We start from the raw sequence: 8,411 nt of genomic DNA, 5'->3' as shown, positions 1-8,411 counted from the left end.
CCAAACCCATAGGAAAGAAACATCAAAAGTGAGATCTCTTTAACATCTCAAATATTTCTCCTAGACAGAAATTAGGTTACTTTAAGATTGAATGGAGATTTTTGCTTGAGTCTCCTGCTTCTCAAACTTGTCTCCTGAGATAAAAACTCTAACATTCTCACAGTGGTCTCCTTTAAAGCACATTTTTCTCCTCCAAAGTTTCAAACAAGATCTCAAAAGCATCACACATTGTGCTCAGATATTTCTACTAGTCTAAAGATCTAAAGACTAGTCTACTAGTCTGGTGGGCTCAAATTTGTCTCCATTGAAGCTTCAGAAGAGATCGCAACAAAATCACACACTGTGCTCGGGTATTTCTCCTTAGCTAGACACTCTGGATCTCCCACATTTGTCTCCTTTAAAGCTTTAGAATAGATCTCAACAGCATCACACACTGTGCTCAGATATTTCTCCTTAGCTAGAGACTCTGATGGTCTCACATCTGTCTTCTCCAAAGTTTCAAACAAGATTTCAACAGCATCACACATGGTGCTCAGATATTTCTACTAGTCTAAAGACTCTGGTGGGCTCAAATTTGTCTCCATTGAAGCTTCAGAAGAGATCGCAACAAAATCACACACTGTGCTCGGGTATTTCTCCTTAGCTAGAGACTCTGGATCTCCCACATTTGTCTTCTCAAAAGTTTATATTAGAGATCTCAACAACATCACATACTGTGTTCAGATTTTACTCTTTAGCTAAATGATCTGGGGGTCTCATATTTGTCTCCTGTAAAGCTTTAGAAGAGATCTCAACAACTAAGAGTTTTTGTCTCAGGAGACAAGTTTGAGAAGCAGGAGACTAAAGCAAAATTTTCCATTCAATCTTAAGGTAACCTCATTTCTGTCTAGGATAAATATTTGAACTGCTAAAGAGATCTCTTATTTATTTTATTTTTCTTCCCTCTGGTTAGCTTCAATGTCATTTATCTACACCATTTCAATCAAAGACAATACATGCATTGTCATATTTGAAGTTGTTTTACGTAGACTGTTTTATTGCACAGTGATTTAACAGAGGAAACCAAAAAAAAAAAAAAAAAAAACATTTTAACATTTAAACTAGTAACCCTTGATATTCTGAAATGTATAATGCTATTTAAATGATAGTTATTATTTACAATATTAGTAAAAGTTTAACATTTCTCCTAAAATAAAACTGATGTCATCTTAAGACAAAGCTGATATCTCAATGAGACATATAAGAGAATCACTCTTAGTATCCTGAGCGTAGAGTAACCTTTGTCAGAGCCATAGCCTTGTGGGCAGCACGTTGACGTGAAAGCACAACTTAATCTCAAACAACATGGGTTTGAATCGCAGCTAAAAGTACTTTCCTGCTCCTGTTCAATTCTCACCTGTCCAGTTGTTTCCTGTCTCTACTCCTACTGTCCTGATCATTAAAGGTGAAAAACCTGATTGCAATAAATAAAGCAACAGCAACTGTATAAATAAAGAGACATGCATATGTATTTACGTAATACTTAAGAAATGCAATTATTAAAGATTAATTTCTGTTGTCCTAACAGTCCGTTGCTGTCTTCTTAAATCTGATTTGCTGGCTGACCCAAACCAGACCGTTATAGAAGAGCACAGAACCGACTCAATAATAGCCGAGTAAAACTGTGTCATCTGTGCCTGTGGCAGGTTGAACTTCCTCAGCTAGCGAAGGAAGTACAGCCTCTGCTGGGCCTTTTTCACAATGGAGTCAATGTGAATGTCCCACTTCAGGTCCTGAGAGATGGTTGTGCCCAGGAGCCTGAATGACTCCACTGCTGCCACAGTGCTGTTCATGAAGGTCAAGTCTGCCTTATTGTCAATTCTTCCACATGTACAGTACATACATACAGAGAATTTAAATTGTGTTACTCTAAGACCCTTGGTGCATACAGATAACACTAACAGTAGAAAATTAAATACAGATAATAAAATATAAAGTACAACTATACAAATATACAAATAGGTCATGTAAAAAAGAAAGATAAGTAAAGCAGCACAAGGCACATGGTAGATAGAGTGCAAACCAGTAAAGTAAACAGTGCAGATATAATGATTGCAGTGCAAAAGAGCTTATTCAGTCTGATTAAAGTGTAAAAAATCTCAGAGAGCAGTTCCTTATTTAAACTGACAGAAGAGGTGGTTGAATGAGGTCAGTTAACTGCTGAATGTGGTAGAGAGCAGACCAATGCTGTACAAAGTGTCTGGTGCATATCCCAGTGTGTTAGTGGGAGCTGGGGGTGGGGGGTAGGGACTGAGGTTCAGAGTTCAGTGGTGCATGGGGAAATAGAGGGGAGGGGGGGCAAGGTCGGGAGGGAGTTCAGCTTCCTGACAGCTTGATGAATGAAGCTGTCCTTCAGTCTGCTGGTCCTGGCCTGGAGACTCCGCAGTCTCCTCCCTGATGGCAGGAGACTGAAGAACCTGCGATGCAGAGGGCTTTACGGGTGAGAAGGGTTCCATAAATGTCCTGGAGGGAGGGGAGGGAGACACCAACGATCTTCTCAGCTGCTCTCACTATGCGTTGAAGGGTCTTCCGGCAGGACGCGTTGCAGGCGCCATACCACACAGTGATGCAGTTGTCAGAATGCTCTCGATGGTGCCTCTGTAGAAGGTGCACATGATGGGGGCCAGGGCTCTGGCTCTTCTCAGTTTGCAGAGGAAGTAGAGACGCTGCTGTACTTTCTTGGCCAGTGCTGCAGTGTTTTCAGTCCAGGAAAGGTCCTCTGTGATGTGCACACCCAGGAACTTGGTGCTGCTCACTCTCTCTACAGATGCATCATTGAGGGTCATAGGAGCATGCTGAGTGTGCACTCTCCTGAAGTCAACAACAATCTCCTTCGTCTTCTCAGCGTTCAGAGAGAGATTGTTGTCACTGCACCACCCGGCCATGCTTTGAAGCATGTGGGGACAATATCCTGACTGAGCGAGATGTTAAAAATGTCTGTGAAGACATCAGTGAGTTCTGCTGCACAGTCTCCCAGTACACACCCAGGAATGCTGTCAGGACCCGGAGCTTTGCGTGCGCAGCTCTTCAGCATGCACAGAGTTTAACTCTAAAAAAGTGGTTCTGCCGACATCGAGAAGAAACTCCCAGCTGTATGCGTGCTTAAATACAGGTAGATGAGATGAAGATGTACAAAAACACGTACAGAAACTCCCGGCTGTATCCACGCTTAAATACAGGTAGACGCAACAAAGACAAAAAACACGAAAACACTGTTCTGACGGGACAGAGAGAAGCCGCTGCGTGTGGACGCGCCACCCCAACTGAAAGAGCTCTGTCTTCTCCACTGTTTTGAGTGTGTTCAGCTCCCCTTTGCACTGCATATACTGGATACCCCTTTTTCACCACTGTACCTCAGGCAAGTCATTCAGACAACACATCCAGTAAACCACCAACAAAAAATTAGAGGAGGGGGATGGGGGGTGAATCCTCATATAACTACAGTTAAACCACTATTAAAAACAGAGCAGGGGGATGGGTTCCTCAGTAAAACAGTCTTTTTGAAAATTATGAGGAGGGGGGTGGGGTAACAATCCTAATATAATTACAGAGTCTTTTCCGCGAATTGATCTATTGCTTCTATTATTGATTATTGATAAATTATTTATTTTTTGTCATAAAAAAAAGACTTCCGTACTTAAGCTTTAAAAACAGCATTTAATAAAATTATTTATTTTTTGTCATAAAAAAAAGACTTCCGTACTTAAGCTTTAAAAACAGCATTTAATAAAGTATTCAGATACACTTGTGTTCTTTGAGACCCTCATTACAAAGAGTTAAGTCATATCTGACATAATTTATAAAGAGAAGCTTCTTAAAATTTAGATTAGGGCATTCTTTTTTTAGTTCAGATAAGGAATATAGTAGTCAGTCAAATAGCAGTGATGGTGAAGCGCTTTCCCCCAACCTTGAGGCCATGGTTACTCTCAGGCAGAAAATCTCTTTGACATTATTGATGGCAATGGAGACAGAGGAAAATTGAGTGGAGTGGAGAACCTGAGCTCAACCAACTGGAGAGATACCAGTAATTTAACCCCCACCTGGACCGCTGGGTGCAGGACATCCCTCTGCATGACTAGAGGAAGCAGGAATGTAATACAAAATACATACAACACTGCCATGTGTGTTGTTTCATGTGAAGCCGGTATGTGTCATTGAATGTAATACAAGAGATAGGGGCTATAGACAAGATTGGCATTATCAAAGGTTTTGTGAAGTGTGCCAGCTAGAGCACCATGTGAAATAGGAAGATTTCTTTTACCTGATTGATACGGCTGCACTCAATACCTACATTGTTCACTACCAAATTTTGGGTGAGAGGATATAGAACATGACATTCATCAGAGGATGCATTACTAACTCTCTCAACAAGACAAAATTTGAGCCTTAACTTGGTTCAAATGACTTGACTTGAACCTCACCCATGTACTACTACACATATGGAAAAACAGTTTATTAACAGATGAAAGCTACGCTGGAAGAAATTGAAGTAGTAATGCATTAATGATGAAATGACTATCTCTGTTGCGCTAGACTGCTGTTAACAAATTTAACCAGCACTTTAGCAGTGAAAATATGTACACAATATATTTTTTATTTACCAAATAGAAAGCAGATTATATGTTAGTTGTGTAGGCTGAAACAGTGCATTTTTTTTTTCGTATTAAAATTGCTAACACTTCATTCAGCAAATTTGTTTGCTAGTGCTAAGTTACAATGAATATCAGTACCATAAAAAATCAGCTATATATTAATATCATTTTGGCAGGTTATGAATTTCAAATAAAAATAATTTACAAACCTTACTCACCAATCTTGCAGTGTATGTTGACTAAAACATGGTATGTGTGAGGTCGAGTTTCCCAAACTGGGGTTTAAAAAAAAAAAAAAAAAAGATAATAATTAAATCATATAAATGTAATTAACACAATTAATAAAAAAAAAAAAAAAGAAAAACAATAAAAATAAAACACTAAACAGTACGAAAATTAATTGACATCAGAGTAAATATGAATGTGTTATTAAATTCTTAAAATATGTCCTTAAAATCTCATGGTGTATTTCAATCAAATATTTTATTTCAAATTGTATTTAATTTTATTCTATTGATTATTCAGATTACATTTTATGTTTCATTCTAGGAATCCCTGTACTAGGTAAATAGACCATTGGCTAAAACAAGAAAAGTTTACTAACAGTGTCACATGACTGGTCATTTTAAATATGTTAAACAAACACATATGTTTTATAGCAGTCTTAGGTCTGAGATTAAATGGAGTTGTTAGAGTGGAATTTTATCTTGTTACTGTCTTGGTAAAATTTGGGAACAGAAGGAATTCTAATAAAAAGAGTTTTATATCACACTGTAAAATATGTATAAGGAGAAGTTGAGGAACTTATATTTGAAATAGTTCAAGAATAGATATTGAAAACACAACAGTTTATGCTTATCACAAGATTAACGAACAATTAATTAATTAAACTGCCTATTCTTTTAAAAAATATTGCCTGAGTGAGTCAGATAATATTTAAACACATTGGATGCATTATTTGAAATTGTTGGCTTGACTATATAGGTATAATAAAACTTGTAAAAAATTGCAATAAGTGCAAAATACCAATGTCCCCTTCATAATGTCTTCAGAAACAAACAGTGAGTACAGACTACTCATGTGAACATCTTCCATGATTCATTCACTCAAGTTATTTGTTGTTGTTTATAGTCCATATTCAAATATTCACATGCAAAGCCAAACGAATCAGCCCTGATTGCATGTGAAGATTACAAAACCCATGTTCAGTAATAGTGATGACAGAACAAAAATAATTGTGGTACAATTTTACATCTCTATGGCAAAACACAAACAGATGGGTCACTTTAAATCTCTGTGTTTTTAGACAAATGTAACATTTCTCATATACAAAACTTTTGGGGAAGTCATTTTATAAGAATAACCTTCATAAGCAAACAATCAGGAGATCAGGACAAATCAGGACACTGAGTACAAACACAGTAACTGCTCACAGAACATCTGTTTTATGGATGAGAACAAAAATGGCTTTATTTAAGCTTTCAAATAAGACATCCATACATCATTTTCTGTCAGGGTTCAGGATAGATAGAGGACTCAGATGCAAAGTAGTGAAAAAAGAGAATCTTTATTCTAGACACAAAATAACATAATACCTAAATGCTGCTCAGGTGAACAGAGATTCCAGAGCTGGCTGGCACACTGCGAACCACTCGAGCTGCCAGATCTCCATACTAAGAGTCCTTGATAAGGAGAACAGACGGTCAGAAACTGATGCTTGCACACTACACAAAACACAAGCAAGGACAAAACAATCTACTCACGACGACGGGCAGAAAGGCAGAGACATACAAGGGAATGGGGGAATGTGCGACAGGTGGGGGAGAATCAGCTCGTGATCTGCGCACCCCCACCGCAATATCAGCGCTGATTGCCCAGACCACGAGCTACGAACATGACAGGACAACACAGACCGCATGGGAAGCCGAGAAGGCACCCTGCACCGTGACAGTACCCCCCACATCAGGGACGCCTCCTGAAACTGATCGATGAGAACGCGATCCAGAATATCGCGAGCCAAAATCCAGCATCTCTCCTCCGGACCATAACCCTCCCAGTCCACCAGATACTGGTGACCTCTACTCCTACGCCTCACATCAATGAGCAGCCACACAGTATAGGGTGGTGACTCCTCGATGAGCCTAGGAGGCTGAGGGGCGGAACTCAGGGGCTGAAGGGGAGAGCGAAAGGCGGGTTTAATCTTAGAAACATGGAAAACCGGGTGGATCTTCTTAATACGGTGACGGTCCGCCGACGCCTTGTTCGTCTCGCCAATCCAAGTGAGGGCTTCTCTGGCGATCCTCCATGTACAGAGGCATCTCTGAATAAATGCATGCATGGAAGGAACAATGGCATCGGATTCTTGAGGGGGCAATAATGGTGGCTGGTAGCCTAAACAGCACTGGAAGGGAGATAAACCCGCAGACGAGACCAGGAGGGAATTATGTGCGTACTTGACCATGGTTAACTGGGAACACCAAGATGACAGTTCAGCAGACACCACACAAACTGGGGACCCCTGTCAGGAACCATGTTCACCGGGAGGCCCTGAATATGGAAAACATGATCTAAGACAATCATCGCTGTCTCCCTCGCTGAAGGCAATTTGGGGAGGGGAATAAAATGGGCCACTTTTGAGAACCTGTCCACCACAGTGAGAACTACCATCTTGCCACTAGATGGGAGCAAGCCGGTAAAAAAGTCCATCATTATGTGTGACCAGGGCTGCGAAAGGACCGACAACGACTGGAGTAGCCCTGCTGGGGGTTGATTGGATCCCTTGCCCGCAGCACAAATCGAAAAGGCCGATACAAACCGTCGAGCATCCCGTGCCACAGACGGCCACCAAAACCATTGCTTGATTAACCTACAAGTATGAGTCACTCCAGGGTGACTCATACTTGTAGGTTGAGTCGAAGGGGGCGATCTGGCCCCACTGTAGGACGCTAGTTCGGAATGACTGAGACACGAAGAGCAGACCCTCTGGGCATCCCGAGGGAACAGACGGGTCGCATAGTGCCGTGCGGACTTTGGACTCCACCCCCCAGGTGACCGCCTCCACAACCCATTCTGGATGCAGAATGGCCACGGGGAGGGTGGGACTAACCTCAGCCTCAAAGACCCACAACAGCACGTCGGGTTTACCATTCATAGAGCCGGGGCGATAAGTAATGGTAAACCTGAAACGTCCAAAAAATAATGCCCAGCGAGCCTGCCTGGAATTTATTCTCTTGGTGGTGCAGATATATATTTTTATGATCAGTCCAAACGATAAACGGAAACCCCACCCCTTCTAACCAGTGACACAATTCCTCCAGCCCCAGCTTGACAGCTAGTAACTCCCTATTCCCGATGTCATAGTTCCGTTTCATGGTGGTTAAACGATGAGAAAAGATGGCGCAGGGATGTATTTTCTCATCTGAAGATGATCTCTGAGACAAAACTGTCCTAACCCCCACCTCAGATGCATCCACCTCCACAATGAACTGACGAGATGGGTCAGGGGTAGTTAAAATAGGAGCCGAAATAAATTGACTCTTTAGGTTTTCAAACGCAGTTTGGGCCTGCGATGACCAACAGAATCGTTTCTTTGTGGAGGTGAGATCAGTCAGAGGAAGGGCGATCTGGCTAAAGTTCTGAATGAACCGCCTGTAAAAATTGGCAAACCCCAGAAAACGCTGGATCGCTCTACAACTATCTGGGGTGGGCCAATCAGCAACTGCTTTTACCTTTCATTCAGTCTTCAATATGGTGCGAGATCCATCCATCAATCCCAGTCAA

The sequence above is a fragment of the Cyprinus carpio genome, chromosome A17, assembly GCF_018340385.1.
Source record: "Cyprinus carpio isolate SPL01 chromosome A17, ASM1834038v1, whole genome shotgun sequence".
NCBI lineage: Eukaryota > Metazoa > Chordata > Actinopteri > Cypriniformes > Cyprinidae > Cyprinus > Cyprinus carpio.
Note: the sequence above shows the minus strand (reverse complement) of the source record.